Source organism: Felis catus, chromosome D2, assembly GCF_018350175.1.
Source record: "Felis catus isolate Fca126 chromosome D2, F.catus_Fca126_mat1.0, whole genome shotgun sequence".
Lineage (NCBI taxonomy): Eukaryota > Metazoa > Chordata > Mammalia > Carnivora > Felidae > Felis > Felis catus.
The window spans coordinates 19,657,899-19,682,368 of record NC_058378.1 but is presented as its reverse complement, the minus strand read 5'-3'; the positions used below and the strand labels follow the sequence as shown (position 1 = coordinate 19,682,368).

At 58.2% G+C, this 24,470-nt stretch overlaps 8 non-coding genes across 8 annotated transcripts; all 8 read right to left on the bottom strand.

Moving 5' to 3' along the window:
- Nucleotides 1-14,683: 14,683 nt before the first annotated feature.
- LOC111559098 lies at nucleotides 14,684-14,802 on the bottom strand. The gene has a single exon (XR_002740109.1). It is a non-coding gene; the product is annotated as a 5S ribosomal RNA (ribosomal RNA).
- Nucleotides 14,803-15,929: 1,127 nt separating this feature from the next.
- Nucleotides 15,930-16,048, bottom strand: LOC123381069. The gene has a single exon (XR_006587566.1). It is a non-coding gene; the product is annotated as a 5S ribosomal RNA (ribosomal RNA).
- Nucleotides 16,049-17,177: 1,129 nt separating this feature from the next.
- Nucleotides 17,178-17,296, bottom strand: LOC123381068. Its single transcript, XR_006587565.1, has one exon. It is a non-coding gene; the product is annotated as a 5S ribosomal RNA (ribosomal RNA).
- A 1,124-nt stretch (nucleotides 17,297-18,420) lies between these two features.
- On the bottom strand, nucleotides 18,421-18,539 carry LOC123381066. Its single transcript, XR_006587563.1, has one exon. It is a non-coding gene; the product is annotated as a 5S ribosomal RNA (ribosomal RNA).
- Nucleotides 18,540-19,677: 1,138 nt separating this feature from the next.
- LOC123381065 lies at nucleotides 19,678-19,796 on the bottom strand. The gene has a single exon (XR_006587562.1). It is a non-coding gene; the product is annotated as a 5S ribosomal RNA (ribosomal RNA).
- A 1,138-nt stretch (nucleotides 19,797-20,934) lies between these two features.
- On the bottom strand, nucleotides 20,935-21,053 carry LOC123381064. Its single transcript, XR_006587561.1, has one exon. It is a non-coding gene; the product is annotated as a 5S ribosomal RNA (ribosomal RNA).
- Nucleotides 21,054-22,178: 1,125 nt separating this feature from the next.
- On the bottom strand, nucleotides 22,179-22,297 carry LOC123381063. The gene has a single exon (XR_006587560.1). It is a non-coding gene; the product is annotated as a 5S ribosomal RNA (ribosomal RNA).
- Nucleotides 22,298-23,432: 1,135 nt separating this feature from the next.
- Nucleotides 23,433-23,551, bottom strand: LOC111557180. Its single transcript, XR_002737038.1, has one exon. It is a non-coding gene; the product is annotated as a 5S ribosomal RNA (ribosomal RNA).
- Nucleotides 23,552-24,470: the final 919 nt, after the last annotated feature.

Sequence of the window (24,470 nt, the reverse complement as noted above, 5' to 3'; positions counted from 1 at the left end):
TGAGAATAAAATAATGGAAATTGCTTTAAAAATTCTTAACTAGGGGTGCCGGTGTGGCTTGGTTGAGCGTCTGCCTCTTGATCTCTTCTCAGGTCATAGTCTCACGGTTTGTGGGGTTTGAGCATGGCATCGGTCTCTACACTGACAGCACGGACCCTGCTTGGCATTCTCTCTCTCCCCTCCCCCACTCACACAAGTGCTTGCTCTCAAAATGAACGTAAAAAATATAAAATTAACAAAATATTTAACTTGTAATTAAAGCAGTGAGTGAGGGATTGTCACATTGCACAAATAGAAGGTTGAGGGTGTCTTCGTCTCCAACACCTTATTTTCTTTTCCATTTATGTTATCTTTTAAATTTTGTAAAAATTGTATTCATTTTGAGAGGGACAGAGAGAGAGAGGAGGAGGAGGGGCAGAGACAGAGGGAGAGACAATCCCAAGCAGGTTCCTCACTGTCAGCACAAAGCCGACATGGGACACAACTCTCACCAACAAAAAGGTCATGATGTGAGCTGAAATCAAGAGTCAGAAGCTACACAGACTGAGCCACCCAGGTGCCCCTAATTTCGATTTATTTTTTAAAGATTTTAAATAACGTCTGCACAGACCCATGACCCTCCTACAAGAGTTGTATACTCCCCCGATTGGCAGCTGAGTGACCCTGTTTTTTTTTGTTTTTTTTTTTACTTTTTCAAATGTTTTAATGTTTGTTTCTTTTTGAGAGGGAGAGAGAGACACACACACAGAATGCTACTGGGAGAGGGGCAGAGATACAGGGAGACATAGAATCCAAAACAGGCTCCATGCTCTGGGCTGTCAGTATAGAGCCTGACGCAGGGCTTGAACTCATCAATGATAAGATCATGACCTGAACGGAAGTTGGACACTCAACTAGCTGAGCCACCCAGGGGCCCCTGTTTTTAACGTGTTGCCCAAAGTGCCACCACACTCATTCTTTCAAGAGAAACTGTGGCTGCCCCCACCTTGGTTTTTACTCCCCTCCCTACCCCATGTGATACTATTCTAACCGTTCCTCCCCTTGCTTCCCTACAAACTCATTTGTGGCCAGTGTGAGCCCTGGCAAATCCATTTCAGATTTACCCGGTGGCATCTAGGTAATAAAGCGATATGTATTGCTCAGCCACGTGGATTGCAAGGAGTAGAACACAAAGGGCTCACGGTGCCACCGTATGTCCCAGTAGTTACACGTGAACTCACCCACCATCTGGGAATTCGACGCCCTGGGTTAGGTCAGGGTATGCATCAATGATTAAGAGACCATGTGGGTTGATACTGGTGGAAGATGGGTGATGCATTCATGAGGGTTTACTGTACATGTTCCTTTGGCATTTGTGCAGAAGTTTCTAGAATAGAAAACATTAGTGGTTGTTTAGGGATCCCCTCCATGCGATAGATGGTCTCAGCCTGGAATAACTGCTCCCTGGCCCTCACTTTGGAACGTAAAGTAGCCCGGGTTCGAACTTTGAGCTGCACCGGCAGTGGAGACATGTCTCCTCTCACAAATAAGCATGCAAGTGCTACATCACGATTCCATCTTGACCCTGCTTTCACATTTTGATGCGCGTGACATCAGGATGTGTCCTACAAGCAGTGACATCATCGACTTGCTGAGAGGTGGCCTATGATGACATCAAAGTCGCGATGGGAGGTAGGTGCTTCGCTACAACTCCCTTTGAGAGGTGGAGTCTAAGGCCTCCCTTTGAGCCTGGGCCGGGCTCAGTGATGTGCTTGACCAAATGGATGTGTAGATGGGATGCCGGGGACCCTGTGGTGTGGTTCTTGTGTGTGACAGAGTGGTTCATGGATGTAAGTGGCATATGCTTGACACTGGCTTGTTTCTAGGGAAAGAGGGCACTTTGTTTCTCTGCTCTGTAATGTCTAACCGTGTGGTGCCTGTCGAGGCTGCTGTATCATTTCTGGGAGTTAGTGGGGACTCGGTGGCTTGACGGATTGGTGTCTTGATCTCTGGGCAGTAACCATAACCGTTCATTAGAAGGGCAGCCGGCTTCTCCCTTTGCTCCCGAATCTCCCTGCTTCTCATGCAGACAGCATTCCCTGTGCTGTGTTTGTCTCCCAGCTGCAACACGGTCCCTCCAGAGAGGATTACTTGGGTTATTTATTTATTTATTTATTTATTTATGTTTATTCCTTTTTGAGAGAGGGAGACAGGGTGTGAGCAGGGGAGGAGCAGAGAGACAGGGAGACAGAATCAGAAGCAGGCTCCAGGCTCCTAGTTTACAGCACAGAGCTGGACAAAGGGCTCGAACCCACAAACCTCGGGATCATGACCTGAGTCGAAAGTTGGACGCTTGACCTAGTGGGCCACCCTGGTGGCCCTTTTGTGTGTTGTGTTTGCATGTGTGAGTACGTGTTTAACTCACAGTAATAGAATTTATTACTTGTAGCAAAGTCATCATTTACAAGGAACAAACACTGGAGGCCATGAGGAGATGTATGCTGGCAGGTTGCAGCAGTGATTTCTGTTGGCACGAAGAGAAAACTTTATGCAGCTATAAATCTTTGGAAACTTGTCATTTTCTGTATTTTCTCAATGTGTCTGAAAACCGGTTGAGCTGTTTGGTTAGTCAAATGCACTTCCTCCTTCCCTCCTTCGGATTTCTTCACAAAGCCGTGTGAAGTGTGGGAGGATGTCCTGGAGTCCTGAAAAGGTCTGCACGCCTGACGACTTGCCCTGGCGGCAGACGTCCTCCTGACGTTTTTCCTCTTCATCGTGTTACACACGGATCCCTCCAGATGCCTGGGATTTCCTCAGTGGATCGCTGGGTTTCAGAGAGAGACCTGTGAGCAGCCTCTCACCTTCCGCCAGGAAGAAAGGGCGGTGCCTTATCAAAATGAATGAAATCTTCCCTTTTGCAACTAGGTGGATGGAACTGGAGGATATTATGCTAAGTGAAATTAGTCAGTCAGAGAAGCTGCCAGAGATTGCTGTCTGGGTGGCAGCTGCGTTGCTCCTGACTCCTTCCTGCTGATATATTTCCTTTGCCCTAGAAGGAAGGCAGCCTGCTTTCCACCCGGCCTTTTGTCCACAGGCAAACCTCTTGTGCTCAATGCTTTCCAACGCACTGGGGTACCTGCTTCCTGTTGCCAGTGTACGTTTGCCAGGGAAGCCCATGAGGCACTAATTTTCCAAGCTGTCCCACATCCAGGGACCCTGCTTTAAAGGAGTTGACAATGAAAAATCAGAAGGGAGGCTTCCAGACTGCTTCCACCAAAGCTCCACAGGGAGGAACTGGTCAATAAATAACAATGATGATTATGATGATAATCATAATCAAAATAAGAATAAGAAGTGAGAAGAAACACACTGGGGACATAAGTTGTTCAGCTCAGATGAAAATGGAATTAAAATGGGACTGCGGACATGAGCACTATTTTCCAGGCAAGCTAGGTGTCCTGAGAGTAAGAAGGAAACGTCTGTGGGGTTGGCATGAAAGGAAGCACCGATCACAAGCGCACTGCATCCTGAGCTACGTAGGGCAGGAAGGCTTCTGGCTCTGGCCTTCCACTTACAACCAGTGGCAAGAGGCCCTCGCGATCTATCTCAGTGTTGGCTTCTCTGTGCTGGCTGGCAGCCATGTCTGTGGAATTGGGCTCTGGTCCCCGAGTCTTTGAATGGACTGTCTGCCCTGACCACCTGGGGAAGAACAATGCTCATGCTCCAACACTGGACTTCTCATCATGTGGTTACCTCACAGCGGCCTGTGGAACAGGGTCACCAACAGCCCTCAGGCTAACAAGCACACAGGTCTCAGTAAGGGAGGGCAATGTGTCCTTGGGAATCGCCATGTGTTAGCTGCTTGTGAATGCTGGGCACTCTCTGAGTAACAGTTACACGGTTCCTGACTCTGACCTCTGATCTCCAACTCCCCTTGCACACAAGTGAAGATGGCTCCCTCCCAAAAACACTTGCCCCATCCCAGAAGACTTTTTGCCTTCTCTTGCCAAGAGAGGTGTCACAGGTGAGCCCATGGAGAACCCACTGTCCATGTTCCCCTGGATCTAGGGCAATGTAGCAGGACTCCACAATTAAAATCAGAGAGACATAGTTCCAGGCTAGGAAACTCAGTCCCTCACTGGAAAACCTGTTTAGAAAGAGATCAAGGGAATCAGAAGGGATACAGTTGGGTCCCAACTCTCTGTCCCAGATGATAATGAAACAAATCTGTGAAGGAAGTGACCAGCACAATTCCCCAGGGAAGCTTCGTGTCCTATGACTATGGAAAACCTGTGGGTTCTAGAGAAATAGAACCTATTTTAGTTACACCTGGGAGCCTGAATGTAGCAAAAGAAACCCAACATCTGACCTCAAACAGTGTAGGGGGGTTGGGGCACTTGCCAGCTTTGCAGCTTTTCCTGTCCGTGGGTAAAAGCAGTGGTGACCTGGAGGGCAGAGTCTCCACACGAGCTGATGCCCAAGTGTGTAGGACTGGGTTCTGATTCTGTTTAGTTCTTTTTGAGTCGTTTCTTTGACGATCACCTGCTGGCGCAACGACTGGGCATGCAGGATCCCTGAAAGTCTCCAAGAGCAGGATGTTGAGGCAGTCTGTGGCGGGGGCAAAGAGCACAGTAAGAGTCACTGCACAAACAAGAGACTTCAACGCCCAACGGTTTGAGGAGGACAACATGTTTTCGTTGATATCAGAAATTAGTTGTTCGGGGGGTTGAAAACAACCTTCATGTGTGCTCACTGGGAGTTAATCGGCCCTATCTGCATTGAGAAAGAGTGAAAGCATGTCATTGGCAGCAACGTGGATGCAATGGGAAGGTTGTATGTTGAGCGACATGTCAGTCAGAGAAGGATACATATCATATGTTTTCACTCACATGTGCTTCTTGAGAAGCATAAGAGAAGACCGAGGGGAAGGGAAGGGGAAAAAGTAGTTACAAACAGAGAGGGATGGAGGCAAACCATAAGAGACCCTTAAATACAGAGAACAAATGGAGGGTGGATGGGTGGTGGGGGAGAGGGAAAATGGGTGATGGGCATTGAGGAGGGCACGTGTTGGGATGAGCACTGGGTGTTGTATGGAAGCTAATTTATCAGTAAAGTATGAAAAAAAAGACTAGCTAGCCCTATCTGATTATTTTTTTTCCTTCTGACTGGCCCTAAAGGCCACATCTCTATCAACTTTTACCACAGCAGTGAGGCCAACTGTCTCCCAATATCACCTGCCACTACCCACAAGCAAGCCTCTTGTGCTTCACACATTCATGTCCCCAGTACCTCCTGTTCCCAAGATACACCTGGCAGACACCAGAAGAGCATCAGTTCCTCAAGCGATTCCAAATTGATGGGAACTTGGCAAGACTCCACCAATAAAATTGGAGACAAAGGCTGCCCGACTCCAGCACGAATGTCTCCCAATGAACACACAGTGAGGATAAGTGTAAGAAAATTGAAAAGATACACTGAGGGCTAAGGTTCTTCATCTCAGGTGAAAACAGAAAGAAGCTGGAGCTGATGTTACCAGCACAACTCCTTGGGCAAGTGTGGGTTCCAAGGAGTGAAAAAGACCTGTGGCCTGAAGAGAAATGGAACACCCACTAGCTGTACCAGGGAGTCCCGTGAGCAGCGTCATGCACCCCAACGTCAATATGGTCAGCAAAGTGTCAAGCTCTGGCCAGGCTTCAAGCCATTCCCATCTGTGGATAGAGAGGCCCTTGTGACTCACAAGGTAGGCTCTTGCTCCTGGCAAGTCTTCAGATTCAGGCTCTGGTATTTTAGTCTTGGAGTATTGTGCCCCAACCTTCTCAGTGAACGGACTTTACACGCACGACCCCTGTCTCAGGGGGTAGGTAGCTCAGGCTTTCCCGAAAGGGGTGGGTAGACAGCAGGGCAATGGTCCCATGGCAACAGAAACCAGCCAGACACAGAGTTCTTACTGGCAGGAGGTCAACCTTTCCTTTTCGATATCAGAAATTAAGTGCTATGTGATGACACACGGTGTGAGTGCAGGCTCCCCGGGAAGGACTGGGCACTGTCTGACTGACAGCCCTGTAGCTCCTCAACATGGCCCTAGGCCCTTGATCCAGAAAGGAGATCGGATCCTTCCGAACCTCCTCTGCCCCTGTGCACAAAGCAAGCCTCTTGGGCTGAACGGTTCCGATCCCCGATGACATCTTTGGCCAAGGTAGGTCTTGCAGAGGAGGCCCATGGATTCCTATTGCCCAGGCCATCCTAGATGCCTGGCAACTGGTCACAACTCCATGATTACCGTCAGAAAATGCTCCTAGATTATGTCTGTGAATGTCCCATAATGATATCCTCATTAATGAAAGAGCAAGGGAATCTGAAGGGATGCACTGAAGGCCAGATGTCTTTCTCACCGAAGAAAATGGTATAAAGCTTCCAATGAAGTCACTAGCACTTTTTCCTGGGCCAGGTTGGTGTCAGCACTAACCTCAGTGGGCCAGGCCTCAGGGGAACCCCCAGTCGCTACACTTAGGAGCCCTGTATGTAAAAGGGCTATCACTTTCTTATATTCCTTTCCTTCAGCGATAGAGCAGTGGTGATTTGAAGGATCTTATCTGGCTCCTGGCTGACCCCCAAGTCCCTGGAGATGGTCTCTGATCTTTATTTATGGAGATTCTTGTTTCTCCCTCCTTAGGCAAGGTATGCACTTTGCTTGGACAAACCATTAGCATCTCAGAACTCAGGAAGCACAGGCATTCCAGGAGGTTGGGAGAGAGCAGGAAGTAACCATCTGAGCCAACACAATCCTGCCTGGCCCTGACTTCTTAGGCATGCAAGGACAACCTTTCTTCCCCAACATGGCAAAAGAATTGCTGTGGGGTAGCACACCACCGAGTGGGAGCTCGCCTAGAGCTTCTTGTCACTGTCTGAGGACAGACCAGTTGCTCCTGAATCTGGCCCCTGATCCCAGTCTCTTCTTGACCCTGAAGTGAGGTGGGCGCTTTCCAGCACCACCTGCTTTGAATTGCATTAGCGTCTTATATTCTCTATTCTCTTTAACATCTAACCTGATTGCTTTGCAGCATGACACCTGTTTCTGGACTGCATTCATCACACAGGGACACATCACTGTGTGTTTTTATGTCTCTGGCCACATAGACTTTACAATAACCTATGTTGCTAAAGTGCAAAGTCTCCCAATGGTTGAGCTGTGAGTACTTCTGTGGGATTGCCAAACAGGAAAGTGATATCTGACAGAAATATAGAAATATCTCAATTCACTTGAAAGACAGTCTGTCAGTTGTGGTTCCTGCATGGGGTCACGTTCTCCTATCCCCTAGAAATGAGGAGGTCGCATATTTAGAAACACCTGTGAGTAGAAAATGTCATAAAGAAATGTTGAATCTTCATGACAGCACATTCTTCTGTCCTATTTTCCTTCATTTATTCTAAATATCTGAGTGGCAAACATTAGATTTTATTCGACTACTGCTGAGGTAGAAGCTTAAAGAGAAACTAAGAAATATTCTTGGAATAAGTGAGTCAGTCACAATAAATCATTAGGTTTTTGTTTGTTTTGTTTTTATTTCTTTTGTTTGTTTTGAGTCCTCTTTGTAATATGTCCACAATGATGTCTCCAGTTTTGCTTTGGTTTTTAGCATCTCTTTATTTGGGGACTCTTATCATTCCATACAAATTTTAGGATCTTTTGTTCTGTGAAAGATGGTGGTGGTATTTTGATAGGCATTGCGCTAACGTGTCGATTGCTTGGGGTAGTGTAGACATTTTAACCATTTGTACTCCAAACCATGGGCATGGAGAGGTTTCCCATTTCTTTGTGCCCTCTTGCATTTCGTTCATGAGATTTCAGAGTACAGAGTTTATACCTCTCCGTTAGGGTAATTTCCATGTAACTGACAAAGTATCTTTGGTGCAACTGGCAATAGCTTAAAGCTCTCCCATCAAGTTTGCTCTAAAAATGAGAGACAAATATTCTAGGAGAAATCATGTCAGCACTTCCTGTCTATTTGAGTTCACGTTGCTATTCTAATTCCCACATATGCACTGGCACACACACACACACTGAAAGGTATGTTCGAGGGACTGGACACTGGGCAATAACAAGACAGAAAGAAGAAACAGGTGAGAGAGAGCACAGCCATGGGGCAGCAGCATCCATTGTCACAGCTGCATGCACAAAGGCCCAAATACGGGCAAGAGATTCTTAATGTTTGTAGGTTTCTGCTGCACCCAGGACCATCCTTGACCCAGCCTCCAGAGGAAAGGACTAGGGTCCTACAGTCCACCTCTCTAGGCACCTGGAATTATGATGAACTAACTCCCAGTAGTTTCACAATAGCTAAAGAAGAAAAGGCTTTGGTGTTCTCCCATAATCAGTTGTGTTGCCAGTGGGTTTCTCCTGAGTTCCGTAAAATCATAAAGTGTCAACTGGCCTTGGTTCTCGATCAATGCCTCACTGTGTTCTGAGAGACTAGAGAAGGACTTGATGCTTGCTGAAGACTTTAGAGCCTAGAGAGGTTTGGGGACTTGGGGCGGTGAGGGGTGGGGATAGGGAAGGACATGTCAGAGCCCTGTACACTGACGCCAGAGCCCAAGTCCAGTAACAGTCCGGGGTCCCCGGGCTCTTCATTGGGAAACAGGGGTTCATTTTGCTGGCCGACGGAAGGATGCCTCACGAGTCACGAGTATACACTGGGGATGGACAAAGGGGAACGACAGAAACCTGAGGTCCATAGCACAGCTCTTGGGCGTGTGGCTTATGAGCTTTACTCAGGGACCTTCGAGGGCCTGTTAGCTTAGGTTTAGGTCCGATTAGGTTAAGCTGGGGTCAGGGCGCTGATTCTGTTTGGTGGTCTTCATGCCTGTGGCTGCAGTGCTAGCGCCGGGCACCAGGGAACAGGCAGCCTCCTGTGTCCGTGGTGCACCCTGAGACTTGCTGGAGGAACGGAACAAGGGAAAGTTCGTGCAGAGGTCATTCTGGAATCCCCCTGCCTCAGATACAACGGGAATCTCCCATGAATAGCAGTTATCTCCACAGAGTAAGCCCATTAAATCTAGACAGAGGGCTCCACAGTCCTTCAATTTCTTCATTCAGTAACTGCTCCAAGCACGCACTTTGTGCTAGGGATCTGGTGGGCCTAACTGAAAGGCTGGCAATGACAAAGCGGTCCCCGCCTGCCAGGTCTCCACAGTCTGGTGGGGAGATGAACGAAGGTATGAAAGACAAGATTTGTCCCAATAAAAAGGGAAGGGGTTCAAGGACTGTAATAGTGAAAAAAAACAAGTGTGCTGTGAGGACAGCCTGGGGAGTCACTGGAGGTGACATCTGCTGGGGCCAGAATGACAAGAGGGAACCACCCTGCCCGTGTCTGCAACGTGTCAGGAGAAGATATTGCTGTGGCCAAGAATAGGAGACAGAATCAAGTTCGTCCAGACACATCAGAAAGGTGGATAATGTGGCTGTGGGATCCTGGGAGGAGAGAGGCAGAGAGGAGCCAGAGCATAGACCAGATGCTGGGACCTGGTAGACTATTAGCTTTCCATTCCTCTCTGACAGAATTGTCTAGATATTTAGAACCTTAAAACTACAAATATTGAATAGCTCACAATTTTTGTAGGAGAGGAATCCAGTCACAGCATAGCTGTGTGACCCTGCCTCAAAGTAAGTCTCTATGAAGCCAGGGTTGTGGTCTCAATGGAGACTCAAAAGGGTGATACTTTCCTTCCAAGCTCACTCACACAGACAGTGTCAGAACTCAGTTGCAACTGAGAGCCTATTTCAATCTTTTGACTTGGAAACTTGCTTCTTACTCTCCTGTATCATGTTCTCATATGGTATTCCCTAACTGAAGTGTTTGATTCCCCATTTCCAGGGTGAGCGGAGAGACAGAGGGAGCAAATGAGGACAGAGAGCAGAGAGAGAGAGGGAAAAGGGAAGGAGAGAGAGAGAGAGAGATACAGAGAGAGAGAGAAAGAGGAGTAGACAGACAGAGAGAGATGGAACAAACACGGGACAAAGCAAGTAAGAAGTAAGTGACAGAATTTCTGTCCTGAAATCTGGAAACTGAGCTCCCCTCACTAACAGCTTAGTGGTTTCACAAGGAGTGACATTTCCTGACTGGACACAGATCACTGTCTGTGTCCCCGGGGGATGTCCAGGAGAGTGTGTTCAGCAGGCTCACCCAGAACTGAGAACAGTGGCTACATTTTGGAAATGGCAGGAAGTGGTAAACATCCAGCCTCACTCATTAGAAAAGTGAACTTAGGACGATGAGTTTGGTGTAATTTCTCATCCACAAAACTAGCAAAAACTCACACTCCTGAAACTAAACCCCTTGTTGTGCATTAGACATCAGGGCACTCATTTTTCAGTAGCGAGAGGGGCCTCGACTCTCTTACTGGAGGGTGATTGTTGCCATGATTTCAGTTGCCATCACCTTTGATTCCGGTGGGGAGGGGTCTGATTCTGGAGAGCAAAGACAGTGACTAGGGATTTGCACAGACTTTCATGTAGGCATGTGTCACCTCTGCTTTTTCTCTAAGAGCCCTGAATGGGACGCCTCCTTCTCAGAGAGGATCCGATTCCTCTGGCTACAGGACCATGATACAGCCTCTAGAATGATGGTGCCTGAGAGAATGTCACACACTGCTGTCAAAACCATTTAATGGACCATGACCGAGGGAGTGGGCTGTTTAGATTTCTGTTTCTTATTTTAATTTAAATTTTAGTTAGTTAACATATAGGTTTCAGAAGTCAAATTCCGTGATTCATCAGTTACGTACAACACCCAGTGCTCATCACAAGTGCCCTCCTTAGTACCCACCACCCATCTAGCCCATCTCCCACCCACATCCCTCCATCAACTCTCAGTTTGTTCTTTATCATTAAAAGTCTACCTCTTTTCTAGGTCCACCTGGGTGGCTCAGTCGGTTGAGTGTCTGACGTCGGCTCAGGTCATGATCTCAATCTGTGAGTTTGAGCCCCGCGTCAGGCTCTGTGCTGACAGCTCAGAGCCTAGAGCCTGCTTCGGATTCTGTGTCTCCCTCTCCCTCTGCCCCTCCCCCACTCATGCTCTGTCTCTCTCTGTCTCAGAAATAAATAAACATTAAAAAAATTTTTTTAAGTCTACCTCTCTTCTCGTCCTCACCTTCTCATATGTTAAATTCCACATACTAGTGAAATTGTATCTTTGTCTTTCTCAGATGGACTCATTTAGCTTAGCACAATACGTTCTAGTTCCATCCACATAGTTTCAAATGGCAAGACTCCATGCTTTTTGATGGCTGAGTAATATTCTCATCAAGACAAAACCTTCTGCACAGTGGAGGAAACAATGAACAAAACTAAAAGCAGCCCACAGCATGGGAGAAGATATTTGCAAGACACATATCTGATAAAGGGTTAGGATCAAAATCTAGAAACAACTTATCAAACTCAGCACCCAAAACCAAACAGCCCAGTTATGAAATGGGCAGAAGGCATGAATAGACACTTTCCCAAAGAAGACTTCCAGATGGCTAACAGACATATGGAAAGATGCTCAACGTCACTGTGCATTAAGGAATGCAAAGCAAAACCATGACGAGAGACCACCTCACACCTGCTAGAATGGCTAAAATGAACCACACAAGAAAGAACCGTTGTCGGTGAGATTTGGAGAAAGGGGAACACTCTTGCAGTGCTGGTCACAATACAAACTGGTGCAGCCACCCTGTTATGACTTTTTAAAGAAGCAACGTCAGCAAGCGCTCCCCCTTCTATGGCTACTTGTTCCCATTTATGTGTACTATTAAGGGCACTGGCAGCAGGTGAAGATTTTTCCCTAGGAGGAGTAGGGTAACAAAAAATTGAGAACCAATGTAAATGGATATTTAAAGATACGAAGTAGGGTTTACCCAGTTGAAATGAAAATAAGAATAAAAACAGAAACAAAACAGTTTGCCCAACGAAAAAGCCAAACTCACATTGTGATTCCACTCTCTGAAAATAATGCTTAAGGTAGAAAAACAGTGTAGGCTGTGATTGCCCTTGAATGCCAGGATTCTTATTTCCTTCATCAGCCTTATTTTGTCTTTCCAAAGAACACAGAAAGCTACCGGCAAATGTAACCTGGTTGGGTTAAGCTGCTTCAAAATCTAAGGAAAGTCAATAAGGAAGAGGACCCAATGGAGGTTTCCAAAGAGAATGACTTGATTGTCACAGGAATAGAGAAGTCCTTGGAAAAACTAAAGAGGCCTAGCAGATTTCTGCCACAATGCTATAATTTGGTGAGACAAATTGCCAGATAGACACCCGATCCCCTCCAGTTTAAACCTACGTTCCAGGAATAAATACACAGGTGAGATGATAACACATCTTTTATTCAATATAAAAACACTTTTCCAAAAGCTCTAATTCATTCCTTTCCAAGACCTTCGTGCCAATTTTCCTTTTGGAGGAAGTTTCCTTTGAAGTGCAGGTCTCTGCTCTCAATGACCCATGCTGTCTCCCTTCCCTACTAACCACATGGACCCCCTTTTCACCTCTGTCTTCCACATTGGCAGTGATCTCCACATGGGCACAGATCACATTTTGTCCCAGTAACTAATGAAGATATAGTGCTGGACACAGAGGAAGGATGGGTGGCCTTTAAAGGAATTCATACATTGGGGCGCTTGGGTGGCGCAGTCGGTTAAGCGTCCGACTTCAGCCAGGTCACGATCTCACGGTCCGTGAGTTCGAGCCCCGTGCCAGGCTCTGGGCTGATGGCTAACAGAGCCTGTTTCCGATTCTGTGTCTCCCTCTCTCTGCCCCTCCCCCGTTCATGCTCTGTCTCTCTCTGTCCCAAAAATAAATAAACGTTGAAAAAAAAAAGGAATTCATACAAAATGAACCTGTTATTTGACTTGCGTCATGAGCGTCAAAACTACAGGCCCAGGATGGCATGCACAGAGTATTTCCCACTAACCTTCCATTGTTAAGCTGCCTTTGTCTATCTGTAAGACATTGTCATCCTCATTCTTCTTCAATACCTGCACAACTACTGCTAACTATTTCTGCACGGGAAAGAGAGGAGTTTCGATGCAATGTGACTTAGAGGACATTGTAACTTCTTCTAAGGTAGTTCTTTTTTTTAAATTGTTTTTCATGTTCATCTTTGAGAGACAGAGAAAGACACAGCATGAGTAGGGAAGGGGCAGAGAGAGAGGGAGACACAGGCTCTGAGCTATCAGCACAAGGCCCGACAAAGGGCTCGAACTCACAGACAGCAAGATCATGATCTGAGCCCAAGTCGGACACTCAACTCACTGAGCCACCCACGTGCCCCCCCCCCAACGTAGTTCAGAACCCACAGCAGTCCTGGCAAGGGTGCCATAACTACAATCTCATGCAATTCACCTACTAAACGATTGGACAGGTACTCATTTCATTTTGTTTCTTTTTCAAATTGCATTTTTTGTAGTCTCTTTGATTTCAAAAGGTTAATACAAAGAGTTAAGTAGTTTCAGGGTCCAAAAATTACCCAGTGTGCATTTTTGCAGGTACCCATTTCAATCTCCTTCACGTGGTGCGAAAACTACCCCAGCAACCACCTTCCCTCTAGTACTATCAAACTATTATCATAGTAGGGTCTGTTACTTGATACTCTACTCGCTCTCACTCTCTCACTTTGTCTCTTCCTCACGATCTCGCTCTCTTATTTCCAGTGATTCTTTACTTCTAACCCGTGAATGATTACAATATTACATGGTACTTGTATATTTCTGACTGACATAATTCACTTAGTCCAATAATCGATAGTTTCAACAAACCATTACAAGTTGAAACTTTACACTCTATCATATATCTTACTGGTGAAAGTACATATCTTACTGGCTGACCCAGGAAGGAAACACACCTCTGTCAAACCTAAAACACACCTGTTAAAAGCCTTCTTTTTTTAGAAGGCTGCTAATTTGGAACCAGGACGCTGAAGAAGGGACATAAGACCAGTCTTGCCTTCCAGCCCAGCAGATTCTCAGCCCCTCCTCCCCACCAAGAGGGCAAGCGCAAACCAAAAACTGGCCATTCCCTCCCGTCCGCCCACCTGATGCAAGGCCACACCGGAGGCCCCGAGCGCCCCCAGAGAACATCACCAGCCCGGGCCCGCTGCCCTAGCTGGGCCTCGCGCAACGCCGGGGACCCTGGGGATGAGGGCTCCAGGGAGGGAAGAGGTCCGGGACCCAGGGAGCCCAGGCCTGTGGCGGAATCTGAGTCTGGGGTCTCGCTGCCCCGCCCGCCACTCCTGGGTTCTTGTATCCACGCCTCAACCCAGCCCTCCACCCTCCAGTCCCCAGGCGCCAGCCCCCGGACCCGCCCTCACCGCACCCCCCACCCCTTCCGTGCGGGTGCAGTGTCGGGAAAGGTGCAAAGCCGGGGCGTGGCTTCCAGCCGGGGCAGTGGGATTTAGCCTGGTGCGGGAAGCGGGGAGCGGCGAGCGGACCCCTTGTGAAGTGCCGTGGGGTGTGCGGGCTCGGGGGGCGGGGCGTGGCGGGGCGGGGCCAGGCTAGGCCAGGCCAGGCCGCTGAACCGGCCCGGGAGGGGCTGAGGGAGCAGCGGCCGGGGTGTGTTTGGCCCCCGGAGCCGCGCTCCCCGGGGGGAGAGGGACACACGGAGGGAGGGGGGAGGGGCGGCGGGCGCCAAAGGAGAGGTCAAGGAGGCCAGAGGCAACAGGCCGAAGGCAAAAGCCTACAGCACCCGGTATTCCCAGGCGGTCTCCCATCCAAGTACTAACCAGGCCCGACCCTGCTTAGCTTCCGAGATCAGACGAGATCGGGCGCGTTCAGGGTGGTATGGCCGTAGACGCCGGCCGCTGCCGCTGGGCGCCTCAAGAGCCTGCTCCAGGCGTCCCAACTCAGCGGTGCCGCGCTCCAGCCGTGCACGCGCCTGACTGCCTGCCTGCCTGCCAGCCTGCCTGCCTGCCTGCCTGCCTGCCTGGCTGCCGCCGCCCTCCGCCGCGGGCCCCGGGCGGGTGGCGGAAGCCAGGCCCAAGAGGACCCCGGCAAGGCGCTGTGGCGCAAGCCACGGCCTTCGCCGGTCCCGGGACTCTTGCAGGCTGCTCCAGGCTTGGCCCCACGCCCGCCTCCGCTTGCATCCCGCACCGCACCGCACCGCACCGCACCGCACCACGTCGGGCCGCTCACTGGGAAGAGGGTGGAAGCGAGCGTGGGGCATCCGGCCGGCCGTGCCTTCTGGGCCCCCCACCCCTCGCCGGGCTCTCAGCGCCTCCTCCCCAGTCTCAGGGCGAGCCCGGCCAGCCCCCGCCCCCCCCCTCCCCGGCCTTTCCCTCCCGTCCGCCCACCTGATGCAAGGCCACACCGGAGGCCCCAGCGCCCCCAGAGAACATCACCAGCCCGGGCCCGCTGCCCTAGCTGGGCCTCGCGCAACGCCGGGGACCCTGGGGATGAGGGCTCCAGGGAGGGAAGAGGTCCGGGACCCAGGGAGCCCAGGCCTGTGGCGGAATCTGAGTCTGGGGTCTCGCTGCCCCGCCCGCTCCTGGGTTCTTGTATCCACCCACCCAGCCCCCACCCTCCAGTCCCCAGGCGCCAGCCCCCGGACCCGCCCTCACCGCACCCCCCCACCCCTTCCGTGCGGGTGCAGTGTCGGGAAAGGTGCAAAGCCGGGGCGTGGCTTCCAGCCGGGGCAGTGGGATTTAGCCTGGTGCGGGAAGCGGGGAGCGGCGAGCGGACCCCTTGTGAAGTGCCGTGGGGTGTGCGGGCTCGGGGGGCGGGGCGTGGCGGGGCGGGGCCAGGCTAGGCCAGGCCAGGCCGCTGAACCGGCCCGGGAGGGGCTGAGGGAGCAGCGGCCGGGGTGTGTTTGGCCCCCGGAGCCGCGCTCCCCGGGGGGAGAGGGACACACGGAGGGAGGGGGGAGGGGCGGCGGGCGCCAAAGGAGAGGTCAAGGAGGCCAGAGGCAACAGGTCGAAGGCAAAAGCCTACAGCACCCGGTATTCCCAGGCGGTCTCCCATCCAAGTACTAACCAGGCCCGACCCTGCTTAGCTTCCGAGATCAGACGAGATCGGGCGCGTTCAGGGTGGTATGGCCGTAGACGCCGGCCGCTGCCGCTGGGCGCCTCAAGAGCCTGCTCCAGGCGTCCCAACTCAGCGGTGCCGCGCTCCAGCCGTGCACGCGCCTGACTGCCTGCCTGCCTGCCAGCCTGCCTGCCTGCCTGCCTGCCTGGCTGCCGCCGCCCTCCGCCGCGGGCCCCGGGCGGGTGGCGGAAGCGGCCCAAGAGGACCCCGGCAAGGCGCTGTGGCGCAAGCCACGGCCTTCGCCGGTCCCGGGACTCTTGCAGGCTGCTCCAGGCTTGGCCCCACGCCCGCCTCCGCTTGCATCCCGCACCGCACCGCACCGCACCGCACCACGTCGGGCCGCTCACTGGGAAGAGGGTGGAAGCGAGCGTGGGGCATCCGGCCGGCCGTGCCTTCTGGGCCCCCCACCCCTCGCCGGGCTCTCAGCGCCTCCTCCCCAGTCTCAGGGCGAGCCCGGCCAGCCCCCGCCCCCCCCCTCCCCGGCCTTTCCCTCCCGTCCGCCCACCTGATGCAAGGCCACACCGGAGGCCCCAGCGCCCCCAGAGAACATCACCAGCCCGGGCCCGCTGCCCTAGCTGGGCCTCGCGCAACGCCGGGGACCCTGGGGATGAGGGCTCCAGGGAGGGAAGAGGTCCGGGACCCAGGGAGCCCAGGCCTGTGGCGGAATCTGAGTCTGGGGTCTCGCTGCCCCGCCCGCTCCTGGGTTCTTGTATCCACCCACCCAGCCCCCACCCTCCAGTCCCCAGGCGCCAGCCCCCGGACCCGCCCTCACCGCACCCCCCACCCCTTCCGTGCGGGTGCAGTGTCGGGAAAGGTGCAAAGCCGGGGCGTGGCTTCCAGCCGGGGCAGTGGGATTTAGCCTGGTGCGGGAAGCGGGGAGCGGCGAGCGGACCCCTTGTGAAGTGCCGTGGGGTGTGCGGGCTCGGGGGGCGGGGCGTGGCGGGGCGGGGCCAGGCTAGGCCAGGCCAGGCCGCTGAACCGGCCCGGGAGGGGCTGAGGGAGCAGCGGCCGGGGTGTGTTTGGCCCCCGGAGCCGCGCTCCCCGGGGGGAGAGGGACACACGGAGGGAGGGGGGAGGGGCGGCGGGCGCCAAAGGAGAGGTCAAGGAGGCCAGAGGCAACAGGCCGAAGGCAAAAGGCCAAAGGCAAAAGCCTACAGCACCCGGTATTCCCAGGCGGTCTCCCATCCAAGTACTAACCAGGCCCGACCCTGCTTAGCTTCCGAGATCAGACGAGATCGGGCGCGTTCAGGGTGGTATGGCCGTAGACGCCGGCCGCTGCCGCTGGGCGCCTCAAGAGCCTGCTCCAGGCGTCCCAACTCAGCGGTGCCGCGCTCCAGCCGTGCACGCGCCTGACTGCCTGCCTGCCTGCCAGCCTGCCTGCCTGCCTGCCTGCCTGCCTGGCTGCCGCCGCCCTCCGCCGCGGGCCCCGGGCGGGTGGCGGAAGCGGCCCAAGAGGACCCCGGCAAGGCGCTGTGGCGCAAGCCACGGCCTTCGCCGGTCCCGGGACTCTTGCAGGCTGCTCCAGGCTTGGCCCCACGCCCGCCTCCGCTTGCATCCCGCACCGCACCGCACCGCACCGCACCGCACCACGTCGGGCCGCTCACTGGGAAGAGGGTGGAAGCGAGCGTGGGGCATCCGGCCGGCCGTGCCTTCTGGGCCCCCCACCCCTCGCCGGGCTCTCAGCGCCTCCTCCCCAGTCTCAGGGCGAGCCCGGCCAGCCCCCGCCCCCCCCCTCCCCGGCCTTTCCCTCCCGTCCGCCCACCTGATGCAAGGCCACACCGGAGGCCCCAGCGCCCCCAGAGAACATCACCAGCCCGGGCCCGCTGCCCTAGCTGGGCCTCGCGCAACGCCGGGGACCCTGGGGATGAGGGCTCCAGGGAGGGAAGAGGTCCGGGACCCAGGGAGCCCAGGCCTGTGGCGGAATCTGAGTCTGGGGTCTCGCTGCCCCGCCCGCTCCTGGGTTCTTGTATCCACCCACCCAGCCCCCACCCTCCAGTCCCCAGGCGCCAGCCCCCGGACCCGCCCTCACCGCACCCCCCACCCCTTCCGTGCGGGTGCAGTGTCGGGAAAGGTGCAAAGCCGGGGCGTGGCTTCCAGCCGGGGCAGTGGGATTTAGCCTGGTGCGGGAAGCGGGGAGCGGCGAGCGGACCCCTTGTGAAGTGCCGTGGGGTGTGCGGGCTCGGGGGGCGGGGCGTGGCGGGGCGGGGCCAGGCTAGGCCAGGCCAGGCCGCTGAACCGGCCCGGGAGGGGCTGAGGGAGCAGCGGCCGGGGTGTGTTTGGCCCCCGGAGCCGCGCTCCCCGGGGGGAGAGGGACACACGGAGGGAGGGGGGAGGGGCGGCGGGCGCCAAAGGAGAGGTCAAGGAGGCCAGAGGCAACAGGCCGAAGGCAAAAGCCTACAGCACCCGGTATTCCCAGGCGGTCTCCCATCCAAGTACTAACCAGGCCCGACCCTGCTTAGCTTCCGAGATCAGACGAGATCGGGCGCGTTCAGGGTGGTATGGCCGTAGACGCCGGCCGCTGCCGCTGGGCGCCTCAAGAGCCTGCTCCAGGCGTCCCAACTCAGCGGTGCCGCGCTCCAGCCGTGCACGCGCCTGACTGCCTGCCTGCCTGCCAGCCTGCCTGCCTGCCTGCCTGCCTGCCTGGCTGCCGCCGCCCTCCGCCGCGGGCCCCGGGCGGGTGGCGGAAGCGGCCCAAGAGGACCCCGGCAAGGCGCTGTGGCGCAAGCCACGGCCTTCGCCGGTCCCGGGACTCTTGCAGGCTGCTCCAGGCTTGGCCCCACGCCCGCCTCCGCTTGCATCCCGCACCGCACCGCACCGCACCGCACCGCACCACGTCGGGCCGCTCACTGGGAAGAGGGTGGAAGCGAGCGTGGGGCATCCGGCCGGCCGTGCCTTCTGGGCCCCCCACCCCTCGCCGGGCTCTCAGCGCCTCCTCCCCAGTCTCAGGGCGAGCCCGGCCAGCCCCCGCCCCCCCCCTCCCCGGCCTTTCCCTCCCGTCCGCCCACCTGATGCAAGGCCACACCGGAGGCCCCAGCGCCCCCAGAGAACATCACCAGCCCGGGCCCGCTGCCCTAGCTGGGCCTCGCGCAACGCCGGGGACCCTGGGGATGAGGGCTCCAGGGAGGGAAGAGGTCCGGGACCCAGGGAGCCCAGGCCTGTGGCGGAATCTGAGTCTGGGGTCTCGCTGCCCCGCCCGCTCCTGGGTTCTTGTATCCACCCACCCAGCCCCCACCCTCCAGTCCCCAGGCGCCAGCCCCCGGACCCGCCCTCACCGCACCCCCCACCCCTTCCGTGCGGGTGCAGTGTCGGGAAAGGTGCAAAGCCGGGGCGTGGCTTCCAGCCGGGGCAGTGGGATTTAGCCTGGTGCGGGAAGCGGGGAGCGGCGAGCGGACCCCTTGTGAAGTGCCGTGGGGTGTGCGGGCTCGGGGGGCGGGGCGTGGCGGGGCGGGGCCAGGCTAGGCCAGGCCAGGCCGCTGAACCGGCCCGGGAGGGGCTGAGGGAGCAGCGGCCGGGGTGTGTTTGGCCCCCGGAGCCGCGCTCCCCGGGGGGAGAGGGACACACGGAGGGAGGGGGGAGGGGCGGCGGGCGCCAAAGGAGAGGTCAAGGAGGCCAGAGGCAACAGGCCGAAGGCAAAAGGCCAAAGGCAAAAGCCTACAGCACCCGGTATTCCCAGGCGGTCTCCCATCCAAGTACTAACCAGGCCCGACCCTGCTTAGCTTCCGAGATCAGACGAGATCGGGCGCGTTCAGGGTGGTATGGCCGTAGACGCCGGCCGCTGCCGCTGGGCGCCTCAAGAGCCTGCTCCAGGCGTCCCAACTCAGCGGTGCCGCGCTCCAGCCGTGCACGCGCCTGACTGCCTGCCTGCCTGCCAGCCTGCCTGCCTGCCTGCCTGCCTGCCTGGCTGCCGCCGCCCTCCGCCGCGGGCCCCGGGCGGGTGGCGGAAGCGGCCCAAGAGGACCCCGGCAAGGCGCTGTGGCGCAAGCCACGGCCTTCGCCGGTCCCGGGACTCTTGCAGGCTGCTCCAGGCTTGGCCCCACGCCCGCCTCCGCTTGCATCCCGCACCGCACCGCACCGCACCGCACCGCACCACGTCGGGCCGCTCACTGGGAAGAGGGTGGAAGCGAGCGTGGGGCATCCGGCCGGCCGTGCCTTCTGGGCCCCCCACCCCTCGCCGGGCTCTCAGCGCCTCCTCCCCAGTCTCAGGGCGAGCCCGGCCAGCCCCCGCCCCCCCCCTCCCCGGCCTTTCCCTCCCGTCCGCCCACCTGATGCAAGGCCACACCGGAGGCCCCAGCGCCCCCAGAGAACATCACCAGCCCGGGCCCGCTGCCCTAGCTGGGCCTCGCGCAACGCCGGGGACCCTGGGGATGAGGGCTCCAGGGAGGGAAGAGGTCCGGGACCCAGGGAGCCCAGGCCTGTGGCGGAATCTGAGTCTGGGGTCTCGCTGCCCCGCCCGCTCCTGGGTTCTTGTATCCACCCACCCAGCCCCCACCCTCCAGTCCCCAGGCGCCAGCCCCCGGACCCGCCCTCACCGCACCCCCCACCCCTTCCGTGCGGGTGCAGTGTCGGGAAAGGTGCAAAGCCGGGGCGTGGCTTCCAGCCGGGGCAGTGGGATTTAGCCTGGTGCGGGAAGCGGGGAGCGGCGAGCGGACCCCTTGTGAAGTGCCGTGGGGTGTGCGGGCTCGGGGGGCGGGGCGTGGCGGGGCGGGGCCAGGCTAGGCCAGGCCAGGCCGCTGAACCGGCCCGGGAGGGGCTGAGGGAGCAGCGGCCGGGGTGTGTTTGGCCCCCGGAGCCGCGCTCCCCGGGGGGAGAGGGACACACGGAGGGAGGGGGGAGGGGCGGCGGGCGCCAAAGGAGAGGTCAAGGAGGCCAGAGGCAACAGGCCGAAGGCAAAAGGCCAAAGGCAAAAGCCTACAGCACCCGGTATTCCCAGGCGGTCTCCCATCCAAGTACTAACCAGGCCCGACCCTGCTTAGCTTCCGAGATCAGACGAGATCGGGCGCGTTCAGGGTGGTATGGCCGTAGACGCCGGCCGCTGCCGCTGGGCGCCTCAAGAGCCTGCTCCAGGCGTCCCAACTCAGCGGTGCCGCGCTCCAGCCGTGCACGCGCCTGACTGCCTGCCTGCCTGCCAGCCTGCCTGCCTGCCTGCCTGCCTGCCTGGCTGCCGCCGCCCTCCGCCGCGGGCCCCGGGCGGGTGGCGGAAGCGGCCCAAGAGGACCCCGGCAAGGCGCTGTGGCGCAAGCCACGGCCTTCGCCGGTCCCGGGACTCTTGCAGGCTGCTCCAGGCTTGGCCCCACGCCCGCCTCCGCTTGCATCCCGCACCGCACCGCACCGCACCGCACCGCACCACGTCGGGCCGCTCACTGGGAAGAGGGTGGAAGCGAGCGTGGGGCATCCGGCCGGCCGTGCCTTCTGGGCCCCCCACCCCTCGCCGGGCTCTCAGCGCCTCCTCCCCAGTCTCAGGGCGAGCCCGGCCAGCCCCCGCCCCCCCCCTCCCCGGCCTTTCCCTCCCGTCCGCCCACCTGATGCAAGGCCACACCGGAGGCCCCAGCGCCCCCAGAGAACATCACCAGCCCGGGCCCGCTGCCCTAGCTGGGCCTCGCGCAACGCCGGGGACCCTGGGGATGAGGGCTCCAGGGAGGGAAGAGGTCCGGGACCCAGGGAGCCCAGGCCTGTGGCGGAATCTGAGTCTGGGGTCTCGCTGCCCCGCCCGCTCCTGGGTTCTTGTATCCACCCACCCAGCCCCCACCCTCCAGTCCCCAGGCGCCAGCCCCCGGACCCGCCCTCACCGCACCCCCCCACCCCTTCCGTGCGGGTGCAGTGTCGGGAAAGGTGCAAAGCCGGGGCGTGGCTTCCAGCCGGGGCAGTGGGATTTAGCCTGGTGCGGGAAGCGGGGAGCGGCGAGCGGACCCCTTGTGAAGTGCCGTGGGGTGTGCGGGCTCGGGGGGCGGGGCGTGGCGGGGCGGGGCCAGGCTAGGCCAGGCCAGGCCGCTGAACCGGCCCGGGAGGGGCTGAGGGAGCAGCGGCCGGGGTGTGTTTGGCCCCCGGAGCCGCGCTCCCCGGGGGGAGAGGGACACACGGAGGGAGGGGGGAGGGGCGGCGGGCGCCAAAGGAGAGGTCAAGGAGGCCAGAGGCAACAGGCCGAAGGCAAAAGCCTACAGCACCCGGTATTCCCAGGCGGTCTCCCATCCAAGTACTAACCAGGCCCGACCCTGCTTAGCTTCCGAGATCAGACGAGATCGGGCGCGTTCAGGGTGGTATGGCCGTAGACGCCGGCCGCTGCCGCTGGGCGCCTCAAGAGCCTGCTCCAGGCGTCCCAACTCAGCGGTGCCGCGCTCCAGCCGTGCACGCGCCTGACTGCCTGCCTGCCTGCCAGCCTGCCTGCCTGCCTGCCTGCCTGCCTGGCTGCCGCCGCCCTCCGCCGCGGGCCCCGGGCGGGTGGCGGAAGCGGCCCAAGAGGACCCCGGCAAGGCGCTGTGGCGCAAGCCACGGCCTTCGCCGGTCCCGGGACTCTTGCAGGCTGCTCCAGGCTTGGCCCCACGCCCGCCTCCGCTTGCATCCCGCACCGCACCGCACCGCACCGCACCCACGTCGGGCCGCTCACTGGGAAGAGGGTGGAAGCGAGCGTGGGGCATCCGGCCGGCCGTGCCTTCTGGGCCCCCCACCCCTCGCCGGGCTCTCAGCGCCTCCTCCCCAGTCTCAGGGCGAGCCCGGCCAGCCCCCGCCCCCCCCCTCCCCGGCCTTTCCCTCCCGTCCGCCCACCTGATGCAAGGCCACACCGGAGGCCCCAGCGCCCCCAGAGAACATCACCAGCCCGGGCCCGCTGCCCTAGCTGGGCCTCGCGCAACGCCGGGGACCCTGGGGATGAGGGCTCCAGGGAGGGAAGAGGTCCGGGACCCAGGGAGCCCAGGCCTGTGGCGGAATCTGAGTCTGGGGTCTCGCTGCCCCGCCCGCTCCTGGGTTCTTGTATCCACCCACCCAGCCCCCACCCTCCAGTCCCCAGGCGCCAGCCCCCGGACCCGCCCTCACCGCACCCCCCCACCCCTTCCGTGCGGGTGCAGTGTCGGGAAAGGTGCAAAGCCGGGGCGTGGCTTCCAGCCGGGGCAGTGGGATTTAGCCTGGTGCGGGAAGCGGGGAGCGGCGAGCGGACCCCTTGTGAAGTGCCGTGGGGTGTGCGGGCTCGGGGGGCGGGGCGTGGCGGGGCGGGGCCAGGCTAGGCCAGGCCAGGCCGCTGAACCGGCCCGGGAGGGGCTGAGGGAGCAGCGGCCGGGGTGTGTTTGGCCCCCGGAGCCGCGCTCCCCGGGGGGAGAGGGACACACGGAGGGAGGGGGGAGGGGCGGCGGGCGCCAAAGGAGAGGTCAAGGAGGCCAGAGGCAACAGGCCGAAGGCAAAAGGCCAAAGGCAAAAGCCTACAGCACCCGGTATTCCCAGGCGGTCTCCCATCCAAGTACTAACCAGGCCCGACCCTGCTTAGCTTCCGAGATCAGACGAGATCGGGCGCGTTCAGGGTGGTATGGCCGTAGACGCCGGCCGCTGCCGCTGGGCGCCTCAAGAGCCTGCTCCAGGCGTCCCAACTCAGCGGTGCCGCGCTCCAGCCGTGCACGCGCCTGACTGCCTGCCTGCCTGCCAGCCTGCCTGCCTGCCTGCCTGCCTGCCTGGCTGCCGCCGCCCTCCGCCGCGGGCCCCGGGCGGGTGGCGGAAGCGGCCCAAGAGGACCCCGGCAAGGCGCTGTGGCGCAAGCCACGGCCTTCGCCGGTCCCGGGACTCTTGCAGGCTGCTCCAGGCTTGGCCCCACGCCCGCCTCCGCTTGCATCCCGCACCGCACCGCACCGCACCGCACCGCACCACGTCGGGCCGCTCACTGGGAAGAGGGTGGAAGCGAGCGTGGGGCATCCGGCCGGCCGTGCCTTCTGGGCCCCCCACCCCTCGCCGGGCTCTCAGCGCCTCCTCCCCAGTCTCAGGGCGAGCCCGGCCAGCCCCCGCCCCCCCCCTCCCCGGCCTTTCCCTCCCGTCCGCCCACCTGATGCAAGGCCACACCGGAGGCCCCAGCGCCCCCAGAGAACATCACCAGCCCGGGCCCGCTGCCCTAGCTGGGCCTCGCGCAACGCCGGGGACCCTGGGGATGAGGGCTCCAGGGAGGGAAGAGGTCCGGGACCCAGGGAGCCCAGGCCTGTGGCGGAATCTGAGTCTGGGGTCTCGCTGCCCCGCCCGCTCCTGGGTTCTTGTATCCACCCACCCAGCCCCCACCCTCCAGTCCCCAGGCGCCAGCCCCCGGACCCGCCCTCACCGCACCCCCCCACCCCTTCCGTGCGGGTGCAGTGTCGGGAAAGGTGCAAAGCCGGGGCGTGGCTTCCAGCCGGGGCAGTGGGATTTAGCCTGGTGCGGGAAGCGGGGAGCGGCGAGCGGACCCCTTGTGAAGTGCCGTGGGGTGTGCGGGCTCGGGG